A 9,181-nucleotide genomic window follows, 5' to 3' on the forward strand; every position below is an offset into this window, starting at 1 on the left:
ACCCCATAGGTAATACTTGTCATTCCTTTTCATTAAGCTATTAGGGAAGTGATTAGTGACTAGCACCCTGCTCTAATTATCTTTAATGTAGTGTTTCTAATTGATCATGCATAATGCAATTAGAAATCATAATTAAATTAATTTATATTGATTTAAGCCTTTATAAGTTGTTAATAACTATAGCCCATTACATTAATTCCTAGGAGCCAACGTTAATATTTTCAATATGCCCAGGTATTTCGCTTTTCCGCCCCCCCTGCTTTGTACCGGGCACTCCGTTAGGGAGCTGCGGAAGGCGGGCTGGCTGCGAGGGGACGCTGCCCGGCCGCGGGCCCGGACCGGCGGGCTCCAGCCGGGCTGTGGGGGCCTCCGCGGGCCCAGCGCCGGGGGGTGCCGTGGTCAGGAACCGGCTCCTGGCTCCCACGCCGGGGCAGCGGCCCTGCGTAGTTCCACGGCGACGGGAAGACTCCGGCAGCCGCCCGAGGGGGAAGCTGGGGGGACGGGGGTCAAGGCCGCGGCGCGGGGTGTTTACTGAGGGAAGGAAGATCCCGCACAAGCGGCCCCCGCCGGCCGGGGAGGGTGCGGGCCCGCCCACACACCCACACACGCCAGCCGGCCCCACGGCCGTGGGGCTTCCCCGCGCAGGGGGGTCCGGCCGGGAGGGGCCGGCGGGGGGGCGGAAGGGCGCGGCGGCTCCCCGGGGTCCCCGCGGGGGGCTGAGGCCGGGCAGGCTGCCGGATCCCCCCCCCGCTCCCTTCCCTGACCTTCCCCCTTCCCGTGTCCCGCCGCCCCCCAACCGCAAAGCTCGCGTGGGAGCTGCTTCCCCCCGCTCCAGCCGACGCGGCGCGGCCCCTTCCCGGGGAGAGGCCGCGGGCCCGGGCGGTGCATCCCCCGGCGCGGGGTGCCGCGGGCCGGCCGGGGCGCCCATCGCAGGCTCGCCCGACACCCCTTCGCCAGAAACCGGCGGTCGTGGGGCAAAACGAGCGTTCCAGTGAGAAATACGCCTGGCTATTTAGCAAAATCGTACCGCCGGGGGTTAACAAATCATTTAAGAAAACAATTTATGCTTAAATAATATTTCTTTTAAAATAAAATCGGGCTTTGCAAATCAGGATTTGATTTGAGAGGCATGAATTCTATTATATGTACAATTTAATCACGGGGTATTTAAAATAGACATTTCCATCTAAAATCCAATCAGAAATCAACACAGTACCTCGAGGCATTTAGATGATCATCTCCATTTTGCATTTGTAAACTGGTAGAAATAAATGTGGCTTGTGGATACCAAGAGGTCAAGTACGGCTGCTCAAATATTTTTCTTACAAAATGACGGATTTATTAGACAAATAAGTAGCCCGGCTGATGCAAAACCCCCAGTGATTGAATTTTGACGTTGAGTCAACAACAACTCGAACTACATCAGTGCTCCAAGATTTAGTTATGATGGCAGAGATTACTGAACAAATAGGAGGCAGAAATGAATACAGATTTCCTAGGATCTGCCCCTGGCACCCTCTTCTTGACATTCCCCTCCATATGCTATCCCTATTCACAGTGTATTCTAATTAAAGGACTGGGCTATGCCTTCTAATTTTACAAGAACTTTTAAATAATTAGTCTGGTGTGTGTTAAAAGGGAATGCTTCAGACATAAGGGGATTTCAGTCCCTTTAGGATGTCTCCCCGGCTTGGCGGTTATCACAGCCCCTTCCGCGAGGAGGGGTGGAAAACGCCTCTGGTGTGATTGCAGAGAGATGAGCCCCGGTCAAACTGCCGTGTGCAAACAGAACACAGGCGTCCTGCCTTCATTCCCAGCCCCTTCAGACAGGGTGCTTTGGGTGGCTTTTGTCTGGGGTTTTGCTGCGAGATCTGATGGGGGGAGGGGGGGGGGGAGGGGGGGGGAGGGGGGAGTTCTCCCTCCGGCGGAAGAGATTTTGAGGGTCCAGCATTCCTGGGAAAATCTGTCCATGGATCCCAACCGCCTGTGAAACAAGGTTGGGCTGCAGCCTGAACAGCCTCGACGGGATTTTTTTCACGCTGAACCTGCCCCCTCCCTCCCTCTCCCCTCCCTCTCTCCTTTCCCCTCTCCCCACCCCACAGGTGTACGCGCCTAAGAGTCCCCGGAGTGAGCGCTGCTAGCCGACAGGGAGTCGGGCATGTGCTGGAAAGCCTACGTGAGCTGTGGGCAAGCGATGTTATTCTTGCTTCATTTCTTCAGCTCTTTGGAGCGTTGCTTTTACTTGCTAATCACGAAGGGGCGCTTAAATAATTGAGAGTACGTTTAAGCATAAAGCAGCCAGTTTCTAATCTTTTCAGGGGAAAAGGGACTAATCTGCACCTGCTGTGAGAGCCCTTTTTTTATTTATTCTGTATATTACTTCCACTCCAAGCTGGACGTGATGGCTCCAATTACAGTTGAGACCTGCGGAATCCATACCCTCCCTTCTCGCAGCCCCTTTCTCTGCTCCTCTCTTCTCCGCGGGTATAAACTTTTCCTTGACAGAAAAGAGGGCGCGGGGGGGATCTTACCAGACAACATTTACCTGACATTATAATTTTTTATTTTTTTTTTTAAAGAAAAGCTCTTCAGAATTCCCGAGCTCTCCAAATTTGCCTTCTTTCTATTGCCTCCACTGTATCGCATGCATGTTTGTAGAAAAGAGAAGCATACACTGGCTGCCACGGTGATCTGGATTATTTTTTGATAGGGTATAGCTCGAGAGTAGGGTTTTAAAGCAGATTTTCTCCTATTTAGCATTTGGGGGAAAATTGTTTAATACGCCTTTCTTCTTACTACCTATTTTCGCTGCCGAGTTCTTACATCGAGTAGAGGCTTCTCGGAGTATTGCCAAAGTTAATTCCAGATTTATATTTCTGTAACCTATTTAGGATGCAAAAAGAAAAAAAAATCCTGTCAAATTAAAGTGAGTCCTCCTGTCTTGCCTGCTCCCAGCAAATAACTTGCAGCACCTAATAAATCCAGATGGAGTTCCTCATATAGCCCGGTGCAGAAAATAATTATTGTCCTGGCTTGTTTCATGTCAGAGGCCTCTTCGGCTCATCTGTCATGAAACCAATTTCACTTTATTTACATCCATTTGCTAGTTTAATTACTGTGCTGATGAATAGCCTGAAGGAATTAAGTTACGAGTCTTTGGAAACCTAAAACGACAGATATATGGGTTACCTTTTAAATAGAGGAAGAAAATGACGGGTGGTGTGTGCACCAAAATTTAAAGGTAATAAGAGCCTTTCCCTAGCTAGGTGGAAATGCAGAATCAACTGACACTCAGCCCGTGCATTTACCTCTGTCTTGGTGCAAAGTATGGCTTAGAAAGGCTTTCATATTTTCTGCAGGTTAAATGCAATCTGTATTAAAACAAAGGTTCTGGAAGACGAGTGCCAGATTTAGATCTAAGCACAGATGCACTCATTATTTTTCCAGTCATCAAAAGGGGAAAAAAGGTCAGAAAATAAGTCTGTCCAGAAAATAAGACTGACTTCAACATAACCTATGCAACGTACCATACAACACAGTCAATAGGGTTACTATGCTGTGTCTGCAATCGCAGAAATTGTCTCAAACGCTTCTTCCCTCCAACTTCCCTCTCTGTGATGCGCTGTACCAACAGAGGGAATTTCAACCAGCTAGAGGATCTTGTGCTTTTTACGTAGACCTACGAAAAGCAAGAGTTTATCCCTGTGTTCCGTGTCCCTGCTCTAACCCACACCGTTCTCCCTTTCTCCGGGTGTTTTTCAACCATTTCCAGCACATTTCCAGTGCGTGCCACTTGCCCTGGAGGTCAGGAGTAGGAGATCTGCCCTACCCGCCCGCCTGCTCCCCACGGAGGGACCCTGCTGCAGGGTGCTGGCACACCGAAGCAGTCCTGTCCTCCCCCTCCTCCACCACTCCATAACTTTCCTGAGCTACCGGAGCTACTTCATAATAACCTAGAATTTCAAAACTTTATGCGGCATCTGCCTGAGCGAAAGGTCAGTCTCTTTAATGTTCCCCCTCATTCATCGCGAAAGGAAAGAAAAAAAAAAAAAAAAGAAGGAAAAAAATAATAATTTAAATCCAGCAGTCTCGGAATTAGCCTGGGAGTGTTGATTGCCCGGGCTGCGCCCCGACGTGGCACCTACCGACTGGTCAACGGTGTCCAGGAGGAGCCCGTGTGAGCATGTAAATTCTAGCCCTGAAAAAAAGTCACCCCAAACACCCCATCTTCCAAGGAAAGAGCAGAAACCAGAGCCGGGAGCCCGTGCATTTTCTCGGGCGCTAAACCCTGGCCTTAGGTACATCGGGACATCTTTTTTGTGCCTGAACCGCAGAAGTTCAGGCGGGCCCGCCGGTCCCGTTTTGAGGGCTGCCTCAAAAATTCGCCTACACAAGGGCTTTTACACCGCTTTCCTACACAGGCTACTTGTCCCCCTGCTCCCGGTGATTTTGCGAATCCCGTACTTTTGTGGATCTCAGGGGTTTAGTCACCTTGGGGCAAACCTCCCGTGGAGAAACGACGTGCTGCGATAGGCAATAGGGCACATGTAGGAGTGGTGAGGACGGTCAGAGCTCTGGCTGCCTGTCGGGGGGCCGATCCTTGGCTGGGTAGAACATGCCTTCCCATCGGAGGCGCCCTCCGCAAGGAAAAGGCTGAAGGGGCGGACAGAGATCCCCTTTGTCACAGAAGTTGAGCGGCACTTTAAAACCAAATCCTTTGCCGGGGGAAACGTGACACATTTTCCCCCCTCCTCCTTCACATCTCGCCACCGGCTGACCTGAGCTGGTTACACGAGGGTATAAAAGAGCAGATCAAAAGAGAATTACAGCTGTGTGTTCGAGGTACTCACGGTCTTTATATCTGAGAGAAATGAAAGGAGAAAGTATACAGCAAAATGGGGTGGGGTGTTAAAAGCTCCCTTCCCCCCGCCCCCCCCCGCCCCCCCCCGCCCCCCCCCCCCCCCCCGCTGCCTCTTTCCTCTTCCCTCTCTCCCTCTCTCCTCCTTTGATTAATAGATCCATGTGGCTAACGGCCTGACATATGGTGTGCGAAGCAGCTTGAGATGGTACCTCGGGCATACCCTACGGCCATTAACATATTACAGGCTTCTGTGCAGCCAGACAGACAGCCCTCACCCGCGCCGCGGCCCGCCGGAGCTCTCCCTGGTGCTGAAGCGCCGCCGCGCAGCCCCCGCGCCGCCCCCGCGCCGCCCCCGCGCAGCCCCAGCGCAGTCCCCGCGCCGCCCACGCGCAGCTCACACGCAGCCCGCCCGCGCCGTCTCCACCGCGGTAGAGTTCAAAAAGCAGGCGCACACGCGCGCACGGATTTGAAAGTCGTGCGCCGCTTTCGAACGGAGAGGTGGCAAGCGATACCGACAGCACTCCTGGCCCGTAAAGCAGGGATTCCTCTCGCTCTTTTTTTTTTTTAATCCAGAAAAAAAAAAGTATTGATATCTATAAAACCTTTACTACAGAGAACACAAAATCTGCCTCGTGTGGACACCAGTCGCATTGAAAATGCAGTGCCAGCTTGCAGAGCAGAAAAGACAGTTTTCTGCGAATAACCCAAAAGTTAGGTAACTCGCACCTGCAGCACCTGGCAGAGGGGGAGCGAGGTTACTCCCAGCCGTCTCGTTTGGAAGCGGGAACTACATAGTACACAATGCAGTGGCTGAGAATGCAGCAAAGCCTAAGGTTTATTTAATCCGTTCCAAGGGTTCTGACAGAGGCATAAATCACTCCCTGCACTTTGCCTTTTAGTCTCCTGTAGATAACTGCCCTAGCTCTTTTGAACTTTGTCCTGGCTGTTTTGTTGGGAAATAAATGCTAACATTGGATTAAACGTTTCAGGTAGCTTCATCTTCTGATTTCAGGAAAACAGTGTTAATAAGGAGCTTTGATGTTGTTTTGCTTTCAGACTGTATGCCTTAAGGCAGAAAAACGCATAAAGGTATCTGGGAAAGTAAATTGCCAGAAGCGAAGAGCACCCTTCCTTTCAAAATCCTGTAAGTACTCCTCTCTCCTACATCAAACTGATCCTATGTAGAGCAGCGCTGGCTGGTTTGAGATTCCCTGGCTTTTGCAAACATCTGTCATTTCAACGCACACACGAGGGTGCGTGCGCCTGTGTAACATGTTGTGTGCGGACTCGACTATCACCGGTTGTTAATGAAACTGAAGATTATAGGGGGAAATACGAAAGCCTCGATGCAATAGCTGTTGTTTGGTTTGTTTTTTTTTTTTTATTTCTTTTTCCTAATAAGAATATAAAATCCCGTGGGGAAAAGGATCCTAGAGGTTTGCGGTGAGGAGTAAAGCCAACGCAACGTGAGCAGAGAACTGTAGATCTGCACCACGCTGAAGCAGCCCAGAATAAAAGTTTCGCGTACTGTACATTTGGGGTCTTTCTAGCTATTCTGCCAGTAGCTTCCTCTATTCTTTCGTGAGCCCAGCACATCAGCATCGCGGACTCCTCGCACACAATCAATACATTTTGCATAACACGAGTCTCTCCCGCACGCTCTCTCCTCTTGCTCTCCCTGTTTTTGTTTGCCTCTCGTAGGCGGACGGGGTTTCTACAAGGGGGTTTTCTTTAAAGAAATCAGCGCCGGCCATGTAGAGGCTCAAAAGCAAGCCGCCGCGCCGTAGCTGCTGCTAGTCTCTGCTTCCTCGGGTCAGAAATTTCGCTGGAGCTCACCAAAGCAACCTTCCGAGCCTGCGGTTCGGTTTCAGACAGACACAGCTTGCCTCTCCCCAGCCTCTCCTTTCACCCCCCCCCAACACACACCTCCCTCCCCCCCTTTCCTCTTACAGCCGTGCTTTAATAAAGTCACATAAGTGATTGAAATTAACATAAATCATTATTAGTTATTAGGATTTGCTCTAAATTACTCTGTGAATATAACACCAAACCCCATCTGCCACTCCTGCTCTAGCAGCAATAGATTGCAGATAAAATAAATGTCCTTACCCCATTAGAATGTTCCTGTCTCTGTAGCCAAAAGCCAAACAAAAGCAATAAATACAGAGCTTTTTTCTCTCCACTATTCAGCTGTGACTGTTTTCATCAGCTCTTCCTCTAGAAAAGCTCGATAGCTGCCTGAAAATATTGCATTTTATATCACCAAAGGGCGATTAATATTGCATTAACTGTATTTAACATTTTTTAAGCGCGAGTAATCTGAAATGAGTAAGTTTCTGTTACTAAATACAGGGGATGTCAGAGCTGGTGAAAACAGCTTAAAATATCTGTATAAACAGATTATTTGTTTCATACTTTGTATTTTTATAATGTTATGGTATAGTGTGCTCTGTTTGAAGTAGAAGAAGCCATGCTAATGGTCTGTTTAAAGTATTCTGACACTGTCTGGAGACATCCAAGTCTCTGCCTTCATTAAATGTTTATTGTCAACACTTCAGTGAAAAAAAGTCTTGTGTAAGTGAATTTCCACTGCTGGATGCTGTCAACACTTTGTTTTATTCTGATCCGTGTGTACAAAAGTTTGTACACATTATGCTGAAGTGAAGAGAGGCAGAGATTTAGTGAGCTATAGTTAGTTACCAAACAAACTTTTGTTAGTCATTCGGTTTACATAATGACCATAATCAAGGGCTAAGTTATGTATATCGGCACCTTGTCTTCTTTCCACGCAGCCTGTGAAAAGATGCATTCACGTTGAGACGCTCTCCTCTTGTCAGGGAACGCCTTTTTTTAAAATAAACTAAAAAAAAAAAATAAATAAATAAAGAAAAACCAGACCCACGGCTTTTACGTATTTTAGCTCTGGCTTACACTTTTAAGTTGCTTTCTTTTACCCGGGCGAGGGCTGCACGCCCGCCCCTGCCCCTCTCCGCAGCGGGTGTTGGCAGCCCGAGCCGTGCGCTGCGGCGCGGCGCTGCGGGGCTCCGCTGCCAGCCGGGTTCGGCCCCCTGCCCCGGCACCGCAAACCGCAAACCGCTCCCGCCGCCAGCCGGAGGGTCGGTGTACGCTCCCGCGGGGGGACACTGCGCCGAGACTTCTACGACTCGCTGGTGAAGGTCGACGCGAAGTTACAATTTATCTTCAACGTACAGGGACAGTGTGTCTTTTTCTCATTATTTATTTAATTTTGATATAAAGTTTTTAAGTACTTCAGTCCTTCGAGTGACTAACGCCTTGCGACATCAAGTTTCTCGAAGTAATTCTCCACCTGTCTTCCCGATGTGTGTTTTGGGTTATGTGTTTGGGTGTTTGGTTTTGCTTCAAATAATTTTTGTTTGTTTTTTTGGTTTTGGTTTGGTTTTGTTTTAAAGAGATGTTTAACAACTTTCCCTCCCGAGTTAGAGATGCTTTGGTGTACTTGGGTGAGCAGGCTGGAGGAGTGAGAATGCAGTTCAGAGGAGGACCCTTGCTTTCCCAGAGGGGCTGTGACTCCGCCGAAGTCCAGGGACCGATTTGGGAAGCAGATTTTGCATGCGCAGCTGCCCCTTGACGACCAGCCGCGGCAAGCAAGCTCCCAGGCAGGGTTTGACTGGTGACACGGCCATAGGTTTGGCCGGTGACACGGCCATAAATCCTCACCGCTACAGCAGACCCGGGCTCCCCGGGCCCGTCTGCCCGCGGAAACACCGCGCTGAGTCCGCCTTAAAGTTGCATCTGAAACTAGCGGGGGGGCCCCGCAGGGTGCTGCCTGCCCCCGCCTGCCCCCAGCCGCTGCCTGCCCGCCCGGTGCAGGCGCCAGTTGCTGCTGCTTTTAAGATTTATATGCGACATCTTCTTTTAAATTAACTTTTGAGCCCTTGGATTTCATTCATCCATACATACAACCACCCACCCACTGCCCACCTATCTGGCTTGCCATGATGCAAAAAGACTTGTCTGCAGTGTTACCACCACGGTCCCATCTCTGGGACCTATATATTCAGCTGACCTACATATCCATCCACTGCTTTTCTCCCAAACTGAGCCTCCTTCAGGTGCGAGGGGGTTGCAAAGGAGGAAAAAGGACATGCTCTCCAAAAGGGGAAGGGGAAGAGGGAAGGAGGGGAAGCGGGGGGGGGGGGGGGGGGGGTCGTGCAGCACGCCTCCCATCAAGCTGTCTTGACAACAATTACTAAAGTTTTTAATTAGCCTCTTGTTATAATTCATTTTATTAATTTTCTAAATCTCAGCCCATGAATTATTAACGGCGGCTCGGTAATT

At 49.8% G+C, this 9,181-nt stretch overlaps 1 long non-coding RNA gene across 1 annotated transcript in view; it reads left to right on the top strand.

Annotated features, from left to right (window-relative positions):
• LOC130144017 (uncharacterized) overlaps nucleotides 1–6,748 on the top strand; it is a 183,359-nt gene extending 176,611 nt beyond the window's left edge. The window contains exon 3 of the long non-coding RNA XR_008819981.1: nucleotides 5,918–6,748. This is a non-coding gene — a long non-coding RNA (uncharacterized LOC130144017). The remainder of the gene's footprint in view (nucleotides 1–5,917) is intronic.
• The last annotated feature ends 2,433 nt before the right edge of the window (nucleotides 6,749–9,181 follow it).

The sequence above is a fragment of the Falco biarmicus genome, chromosome 2 (genome assembly GCF_023638135.1).
Source record: "Falco biarmicus isolate bFalBia1 chromosome 2, bFalBia1.pri, whole genome shotgun sequence".
NCBI lineage: Eukaryota > Metazoa > Chordata > Aves > Falconiformes > Falconidae > Falco > Falco biarmicus.